Source organism: Chenopodium quinoa, unplaced genomic scaffold, assembly GCF_001683475.1.
Source record: "Chenopodium quinoa cultivar QQ74 unplaced genomic scaffold, ASM168347v1, whole genome shotgun sequence".
Classification (NCBI taxonomy): domain Eukaryota; kingdom Viridiplantae; phylum Streptophyta; class Magnoliopsida; order Caryophyllales; family Amaranthaceae; genus Chenopodium; species Chenopodium quinoa.
This window is the reverse complement of record NW_018742345.1, coordinates 904,952-915,332: the sequence shown is the minus strand read 5'-3', so window position 1 is coordinate 915,332 and position 10,381 is coordinate 904,952. Positions and strand designations below refer to the sequence as shown.

At 33.7% G+C, this 10,381-nt stretch overlaps 1 long non-coding RNA gene across 1 annotated transcript; it reads left to right on the top strand.

Annotated features, from left to right (window-relative positions):
* Window positions 1-212: 212 nt before the first annotated feature.
* LOC110693978 lies at window positions 213-10,147 on the top strand. Its single transcript, XR_002505710.1, has 4 exons — window positions 213-312; window positions 589-760; window positions 862-2,025; window positions 9,837-10,147. It is a non-coding gene; the product is annotated as an uncharacterized LOC110693978 (long non-coding RNA).
* The last annotated feature ends 234 nt before the right edge of the window (window positions 10,148-10,381 follow it).

Sequence of the window (10,381 nt, the reverse complement as noted above, 5' to 3'; positions counted from 1 at the left end):
GCTAACGAACGCTCCGGGGGCGTTGAATAAACTAGCTAAAAATCGAAAGATTAAATTAAAATGAACATTAGCTACACCGTCGACGCGTAATTTTGTCATGCTTTCCCAAATTTATACCACTTTTTATAATATTTTGCCCCGCGTTCGTTAGCAAGATTCTACGGAGTAGTTTTGTTATACTCCGTATCGGGTACACTTTAGTTTTTACTAATTTTCACTCTAAACTCTGCGTACCTCTTTCTCTCTGTGTCGTCCATTGAAGCGGGTTTCTGAGCTTTCTGTCTCTATGGAAGCAGCTTCTCAGAATCTCAGGTAAGACTCTTTATTTTTATAATCATCGATCGAATATCAATTGCACAATATAGGTTTTGGCTTCACACTATCGTTAAGTTCACTGTCAATACCGCCAATTTAGGGTTCTTCTAGATGGAGTATTGATTTTATTGGTTTTAATTACTCAACTTTTGAAAGTGTGGAACAAGCGATTTTTCTGGTGCAATATGCTTGTTGTTATCGAGTTTTATATGATTTTGGAGCGTAAATTGATAATTGAGTCAAATTTGTTGGCTAAGTGTTGCACTTTTTTAGCCTAATCGAGTGCTGAGCTGAAATTGGTTGAGAGACTATTCGAGCCTGAGCCGAGCTTAGCTTGGGATTTTGAGGCGACGCGAGTCTTGATGAGCTTTGAATTCTAGCCGCGCCTGCCTATACTTTAACACCCCAGGATTGATTGAACACCTCTTAAAAAGTTTGATTTTAGGTGAATGAAATTCTTCGGTTTTATGTATTGATGATTTTTCAATTGTTTGGCACATTCTATATGCACAAAGATTTGATTTTTTTTCGGTTGTTTGGTGTTAGGGTTCCAGAAGAAGGATGGACCTGTACATATTTTTCCATGAGATTGTTTTGGAGGGAAGCATTGATACGCTATATAAAGTAAAGCTGCCATCTTTTGACAAAATAAACACAGAGAAATCAACTGAGCTTTTAACTCCAATGTTGGTGTTACCTAAAGACAAGTACCCATTCTCTATGGGATGTGTACATTTCAATTCCAAAGTCTATTTTTTCGGGGGCTTGTCTCGCCACCCCTTCGAAATTGAAGATAACAGTGCGAATGTTGGACGCGATTTCACAGCTGATGTTTATCCTTGTGACGCTTATGTTTTGGACCTTACTGATAATGATCTTGTGCTGAATAGAGTTCCGAAGACTGGGAAACCAAGTACTTTCGGGTTTGTGGCAGGTGGGATGATCTGTCATCGGGGGAAAAGTTATGAGGTCCTGTAGATTTTCAGACAGCAAGATTAAATGCTTTGAGCGGTACAATCCTGTTTCTATGACATGGCAAGTTCTAGACGACATCCCCCTCCGAGGTCTATGTCAATGCTTTGGAGCTTCTGTTGTTGAAAACCAGCACAAGGTCTTAATTAGTGGGTGGAAAGATGCAGACATAGTTTTTCTTGTATACGACTTCCTCCATGGTACTTGGGACTCTGAAAACCTTTTGATCTCTTGTAATTACGGTCGTAAAACTTATACTATTAGCCACATTAGTGTTTCTGATTTTAATGGACAAGGACATTATTTGTATGGCCTACGGTCTTGTGAAACCGGCGCTCTGCCCATTAAGTTGGGACCTCTGAAAGAGTTAAAGGTTAAACAGATGCGCAAGCTTTCAAAAGTTGATGTGTCCACACATGACGGTCGGAATATTCGAGGTGTTTTCCGTCAGATTGGGCGTTTTACCCTCAATGAGATGTTGTACTTTGGTGATGGGCATTTCTGTTATGTGGGTATTGCACAACATGAACCTGGTGATTTTGGTGATGATTTTAGCGGCCCTTTTTCCACAAATCCGCGGCATGTATCTTACCATTTTTAAGGATCTTTCTAATCCAGTTGCATTTCAACAAGGCTCCTCTTTTGAAGCTAAAATTTTGTCTGTCAAGAATTATGTCATGAACACAAATTATTATGGTGGTGTCAATATTGGAAGCTGCTTTGTCGCTGGCCATGATTGTAAGTTATCTGAAACCTTTTCATTTTAATATGCATACTGCTATATATATATATATATATATATATATATATATATATATATATATATATATATATATCAATGCAACTAGCAACTTATTCTATGCATAGGCACAATGTTCCTGATTTTGTTTGACATTTTTATAAAATGATACTCCCTCCGTCCCCTTTTGATAATCTCTTATGGACAAATTTTAGTCCCAAAATGTTCACCCCATTTGTTTTTTTCAACAGCCATTAATATTAAATTTTTACCAAAATTGCTTCTAATTTGCAACAATATTTGTGCAAATTTAACTTTTCCATGTAAATTTTGTTTATTAATTCCCGTGAAAAATACCCATAAGGGACTATCAAAAGGGGATGGATGGATGGAGTATATTGTAGTGCGAGTTTCTTGATCTTTTGTGCAAAAAATTGACAGTTTGTGTCATTGATGTTATTTGATGGAATGGAAGGTAGTTTCATTATTCTTGCGTTTGTTTAGGATATTTGCCGTTAATTGGTATGATTTGGCTCTCTGATTTTAAGAAATCGTGGTAAGGGACGTGGGTCAGAGAAAATATATATATTGATTTTTCCTCAATTTGTTTTCACCCTGTTATAATTGGCTATTGAGTGAACCTTTCAAGCGATGCTAGGTGAGCAAATGCAGCTCTTCTGTTTAAAGTGAACCCTAGATATCTTTTTTATGCATTTTTTGGGGTGAGTTGAAGTTGTTGACAGAATGAAAATAAATAGATTCCTCGTTCTTATACATACAATATGGAGAAATAGTGGGTTTTCGTTCTAAGGTTTGGTTCCTATGATTATACACAATTACACCTTTGGGCTTTATACTTGTATACGATAATGTTGGAGTGTGGATGACCTCTTACTGCCATTTCTACCTACTGAATTCATCTTTTATTGACTCCTTGGTTGTTCCCATCTTTTCCACTTCCATCTGCAAATTCAATTACAAGTGGTCTTAAGTTCTATAAGCCCAATTCTCACTACCCTTGTAAGTTGTAAACCCGAGCATTCAAATGCTTGACTAGCACCTAAGACTTGTGAAAAGCAAAATAGCTAAACCCCACTTCTCTTTTCCATTGATCAATGAATAATACTCCACAACTTGTGCCAATGACTAGTTCTATCAGTGAAATGACTACAGAAAAAGAATGAATCATTAACCAACTACACAACAGTATGCTTACCTATGAAGCAAGTATTTTGTCCACACCTTTTACCGACTACTCACTACTAAAGGAGTTTAAGCCCAAATTTCATCTATGAAAATGACTAAATGGAATGAAGCAAATGCAAAATTATAGCAATCAACATTAACCAAGTCAAAACCAATGAGCCATGACATCACATAAAAAAGCTCTAAAATGACAACATAACAAAAACCAAAACAAAACATATCATTGTCATCATCATCAATCACAAAATAGAAACTTATCAATTGATAAAAAATTTAGCACAGAAAATGGACTTGCCCCAGTAACCTTGACAAACTGGCCATCAACAGCACCTCTAAGCTCAGCATCAGGAAACTTTTTAACAAAACCCAAGATTGCCCTCTTCTCCCAAGCATAATTTCACCCTAGATTAATCTTGGCTAGAACTGCTAGGCCATGTAGAGATATACCGTCCTACTTTTGTTAGAACTGCTGTAAGTCGTGTGCAGTGATCAAATGTAGTATTCACCATACATCTGTGCCCATTGATTCACCTTTAGTTGAGTCCATCAATTTTGTTTTTATTATTATTATTATTATCATTTTTTGTTTTATTGGTACTCCTTGTTTTTTCACAAGTCTTGGCGTGTACCTTCATTTAAAATGTGTATGTTGAACACATGTGATTGTATCCTTGTTGCGTGGTTTACGTTAGATTTATTTTACAGCTTAGTTTCATGTTTAAGCGAATATTACTTTGTAATTAAGTTGACCTAATCACAATTTCTCACTCCTTTCCTTCCCTCCTTCCTGTTTTTGAATGAACCATTCATCTTCCGCCAAATGTGCTAGCTCTCTCTATTTATCGTTAGAATCAGTTGATCATCAGCCATTCTCCTCACCCTTTGTCTTTTGTTTTTCACATTTTTGATTTGATTGTAGCAAAATTCTCAGAAAAAAAAAAGGAAAAGGGGGATAAATTCTCTACAAAATTAAGTGGGAACTTTTATGATTATAGTACTTGTGAAATGTATTCTGAACCTTCTCATCAGTTTCGTCTTCTTGTATGTTTGATGCCACAAATATTGCCTGATTGACCCGATTAAAAGGGGAATAGCTTACTTATATAGTCAAGGATTATTGCCAAATTAAGTGTTCTCCTAATATCCGTCGTTAGTAGTTTCCTTAGAGTCTACCAAAAAGAAAGTTATATAATCACAAGCTATGTTACCTGGATTCGGGTACTACCTGACTTGGCTATTTTGTGAAAAGTATCCGTAATTTTGGCTTAAAACAAAGTATCAAAGTGTATATCCTTTTGGTTTATCTAGGCTCTGTTTGTTTTGAAAAGAGGGCAAAATAATTTTTTCACAAGGGGCAAAATTCCTTCCAAGAGAACAAAATGTATCTCTTTCTCAAGGAAGGTATGTCACATTTTCCACCATATCTCTTTACATATTTCCCTCCTATCAGTCTAATATGTTAAAACTTCTTTCCTTTTCCCCCTACTTTTCACGGGAACAAACAGTTTAAAACTAATTTCCAACTGTATTCCTTTGGAAAATGTTTTGTATGGAGAATCATTTTCCATTGAAATTATTTTCTATCTAAACAAATGGACCCTTAGTGATTAACGGAGTTAAGGCCGCCGTATGCTTATTGAGATGATATTTGTTCTCTCAATGATATGCAGATGCGATAACTGTTGGGGAGCTTTTCTTACACTACTAGAATTCGATCAAATTGCGACCGTTTTTGTACGAATCGTCAATAAAACGGTCGCAAAAAATGAAATTTGCGACTAATTTATTATGCGGTCGTAGAATTGCTACCGTTTTCAATGCGGTCACAAATTTGCGACCGTTCTGTGACCAACATTCAACTATTAAACTATCCCAAATAGATGTATTCATGACCGGCCTAGTTGTTTGTAGTATTTTTTAATGGGGCGAGAGCAACATCGTTTTATGGCTATTATGATCCAAATGTTAATAAAATTATATTCTAAAAGGGTTGTGTTTCTTAATTAAAAATAAATAAAAAATTAAATTTAACTAAAAACAGGTAGTTCTTGGATTGTGCCCTTTCCCAAGAAAATTTGGGGAAGATGACTAGATGAGATCCTTATCGTCCATATAAAGAACCCTAATAATTCAACTCCATCTTTAAACATTAATCTCCATACACCTTTCTGTTGTTGTTCAAAACACTAACCTACATCATCATCTAAATGGATAACAAAGATGAAGCTTCATCATAAAAAACTCCACCTGAGTTACAAATGCTTGGTTTGCAACACTATTTGTTATATCTTCAAGGGCGTTATGTTGAGGCTTGCAAACAACAGAAGGAGGCGGAAAAAAGAGAAGTTGAATTGCAATTGCTAATTGATAAAATAAAAATTGATATCACAAAAAAAGCGATAGATTGCTGTACAACATCAACAACAAGCAGGGCCTGTAACAAATGATGGTGTCGAGGATGGGAATTCGAAAGTGGGTGTCTAAGATGTAACTGGATTGTTTATATGATGTCATATATTCTTCTTTTCACTTTTTTTATTTTTTATTTTTTTTATTTTTTTTTATCAGGACCTGTTATGTTTTCCCATTGTCCGTTTTTTTTTATTTTCTTTTCAGCACGTTTTTTTTTTGGAAATTGTGTGTATGGTTGGATTATGTTATCCTTAATACTACCTCCGTCAACGGTTATTTGCAACATTTGCCATTTTGGAAAGCTACCTATTATGTGCAACAAATTTTTTTCTTTCCACTTTTAGTAATTTTTTGTCAACAAAATGACCATATTACCCTTACTTAAACAACTTAAACATCTAATTAAATCACTAACCTGATTTCACTATTTACCTAATGAATCTGATTATTATAATCATTTTCACCAAAAATCATTCACCTTCATCAAAATCATTCATCTCCCAAACCCTTATTCAATTGAAATCTCCAAAATTTAAACCCTAACTCTTCATTTTGGTTTATCTTCCCCTTTCTCTCTCCTCTTGCAATTTGGGTTTGGGTTCGTCTGGTTCGGGGGTTTGGGTTCGTGGAATTGGGTTCGTCTGGTTCGTGGGGTGGTTTTAGGGGTTTTAGATTTGGTTCGTGGGGGTGGCGTGAGTTTCGTGGTGGGTGGGTCTTCGTGGTGGGTGGGTCTGGTTTCATGGGTATTCGTGGGGGCGGCGTGGGTGGTTTTGATTTAATTGGGTTTCGTGGTGGTTTTTGTTTAATTGGGTTTCGTGGGGGTTCAATTCGTGGTGGTTTCAGTTTGATTGGGTTTCGTGGTGGTTCAATTCGTGGTGGTTCCATTCGTGGTGGTTTCGGTATGATTGGGTTTCGTGGCGGTTATGGGTGGTATAGTTCTGGGTTTCGTGGTGGTTTTGGGCGGTGATGGTTCTGGATTTCGTGGTTCATACTTAAGTACATCCATTATATTTCAATAATGATGTTTAAAAACTTTTGCCTAGGAGTCCGTGCTACCTCACTATGTTGCAAATAACTGTTAACGGAGGTAGTATTACTAATTTGGTCTTGGTCTTTTGAATCGTATGTACGTATTTAGTTCTATATCCACTATATTTATTTATTGTATTATGTTATTTTGATACAATAAAGTATACTATCGCTAGGATGCTTTTAATGTAACCACACATTGCAGGATGAAATTGATATAGATGAAATATAATTTCGGTTAATTAACTACTTAAATATGACTAATGTAAGAGTATAAGCAATGATTATCTACTGTCAAACATAATGAAAAGAAGTATGTAAGGTAGATAGTTCAATTGCAATTTTGTAGTAATTTAAAACATAACATGGACTATAAACAACTACAATAGAGAAGATGAAAGTCATAGAAATTACTATAAACGGATGCCAAACCAATATTTATGCCCTGTGCCTATGTCTCCATTAGTGTGTATTAAATAATTTTTCCCACGTTTATAGCACCGATGTCTCCAATTAACTTGATGTTGACATGTTTCAAACCCGTTCATAGCCTCAAATGAGTTGTGGTCATATGAGTCTTTTAAAATTGGCTTACAGCAATATTTTTCAAAGTGGATCCAGATGTCCTTGTTCTCGTTGATCCTTTTTCCATTTCTTTGTTGTTTATTTAATGACTGAAATTTCAAGAGATATTCAATCTCTTTGATATTCGGATATATATGCTCTTTAAATATCAGCTCCCATTGACCAAACTCGTCGTGGTTTGGGTAATATTCTCCTATGGATTGTGATTAAACTCTGTTACTTTTTGTAAACAAAGACCCAAAAAATAAAAAAAAGATCCGTAAATGAGTTTTTAGTTCATAAGTAATTGTAAACGATTTTGTAATAAAAGGATTGGAAAATGTTAGTCCAGATTAAAGAAGTTTGGGAGTTAGAGAGAGAGGGACCCTTAAACATTAGTCTTTATTATATGATTACTAGATTAATCCCGTGCGTTGCACGGTTTAAATAGATTTTATTTGTTTAAAATAGTTGTTAATATTTTTTATTCAAAAAAGTGTAATTTTTTTGGTGAAGGATTCAAAAAAGTGTAATCATAATCTTATTTATTAATTTTGTAAGAAATATTGTAATTGTTTAGTTTTAGAACTTATGAGAAAAAAAAATAGAGAAAAAAAAATAATGATGTCAAAAATACTTTTGGCGGGAAAATTTTTTATAAGAAATTGACAAGTGTCCTTTAATGATGTCATTATGTTTTGTTTTAATAATAGTTAATAAATATTGAGGTAAATGGTTCCCAAGTGGTTAGGTTTTCCTTCTTAACTACTTTAATTTTATTTAAAATAAGGCAATTATGTAGTTTTATTAGAGTGTTATTTATTATGACAAATATTTGTGATAAATAAACTTTCATGATCTATTCTTTATTAAAAATTAGAGGAAAATATGGCTTATTAGTTAGTTGAAGAATGATGAAAATACATACAAGTATGTAGTAATTTTTTTAGCAAGATTAAAGATTAATAGATTAATTTTATAAAACTAAATAAACTGGGAAAAACTGTAAAAAAAGTAAATGCAAAATTTTAACAAGCAGACAATGACCTTCTCGACTCGACTCGACTCAAATTGAAACTTTGATGATGAATAATTGAGCAGGTTTTATTGCATCGAAACTTTACTGAGCACTACTTGGTCGTATGTAAGAATTTTTTGAGGACAATGTTACAAGTAAATGCGAAACTTTATCGAGTAGACCATGGCCTTCTCGACTCGAATCAACTTGAAACTTTAAAGACAAGTAGTTGAGCAGGTTTAAAGAAAAAACCCTAGCCTGCTCTCTCTCTTCTCTCTCCTAAATTCTAGCCACCATTCCCAATTTTTAAGGGGCTTCCATCGGATTTCACCGGTGGAAAGCCCCCTTTATTTTCATTTAAGCTTTTTGTTTCTTAGGTTACAATAATGTTGTAATCCCCCGTATTTTTAAATATGTTATAAATGAAATTTAATTTTCTTTATAATATTGATTTGTATTTTTTCATAATTTAATTTCAAAATATTCAAATTATTAATTTGGGTCAAAATTATTTTGGTACAAATTATTTTATGAACCTTCATTCTATAATTTATTTCAATACAACTAAAGCTTAGTCCATTTCATTCATTTGGCCCATTAATTTTATGAGGGTCAATATTTCTATTTACCCTACAACATTCTTCCCTATAAATACCCCATTAATCCCCAAAATTTTTCCCACACAAAACGGTTAGTAAATTCTCTTATCTTTATTTTATTTCTTTATTTTTCTTTCTTTTTCCTTTTTCTTTCTTTTCTTTTTCTTTCTTTTTCTTTCTTTCTTTCCTGCTTCACGTGAGAAAGACCTCACTCACTACCGCCCACCTACTGCTCGCTGCCGCCACTTGCCTTGGCCGGATTCCGGTGCTGCCGCCCCCTGCTCACCGGCGGACCACCGGCCAGCCACCGTGGCTATCTTTTCTCCTTCCCCCTTTGTTTTATTTACCTTGTATGAATTTTAATGTATTAGTTTTGGGTTTTGATTTTGTAGTATAAAGATTATATTTTTAGTATAAATTCATGTTTTTGTAAATTAAACTTAATAATTTTAGATTTTATTTATGTTATAAATTTTCAGATTTTAATTGTGTATATTTTAGGGTTTAAATTGTGAAGTTTGAAGGTTTAATTAAGTTCTTATGAAACTAATTGAATTCCAATTATATATTTCAAGTTTAATTTGTTGTATTTATACATTCTATTACTTAATCAATTTTACAGATTTTAGGTTATTGTTTTTTAAGCCTCTAAATTCATTGAATTGGTGAATTTTTGGGTTTAAAGCCTACTAACTTAACATATAATGTAAATAGTTTCAAAGATTACTATAATTTTGAGGTTTCATGTATAAAATAAAATTTCAGATTTTTATTAAACTTTAAACTTGCTGTAATTTCATGTATAATAGTGTATTTTAAGGTATTTTGAAGAAAATTTATAAACTATATATAAGCTTTTGATTTTAATTAAAGAGAAGGTTTTAAAGTGTTGTTTGATTTGGATTTTAAAGGTTTTAAAGTAAGTTAGTATTGTTGTAAATTTGATTGTTTGGGTATTGATTGAAGTTTTATTGTTTGATAGGAGAGGAGTTTATTGAAGGTGATTTCTAGTTAGTAAGTGGCATATCAATTCGTTTATTCAAGGTACGTATGAGTTACGAAACCTTGCCTTCATAAGCATGTTTAGGAACAAAACGAGAACTTAGTATCATGTATAGAGAAGACTGAGAATAATTGTTTGGTTATACATTGTGATTTCCGTATGATGTGCACTATTTTACTTTGCAAATATTATTTATGCATTAACTTTGCAAGATGCGCTTAGAGACAAAGGTAGTAATGGAAGAATTCAAGTCTTATAAGACGAGGTTAAGGTTTTGGGGTGCCTTATGCACTCAAGGTGTTTATACACCGAGGTAGTTAAAGGAATAAATAATAAATGTTGTTTGTCACTAATAAATCAAGAATTGAAATTGGAAAACTGTTTTACTTGATTGAATGGATGCTGGATTGATTGTATTGTTTGCATATGAGTCATCACCAAGTCTAAACTTGTAAATCACGTAAAGTGCAAGATCGATGAGCAATAAAACTCTGGATTGGTGCACATCTGGAGTAATGACAATC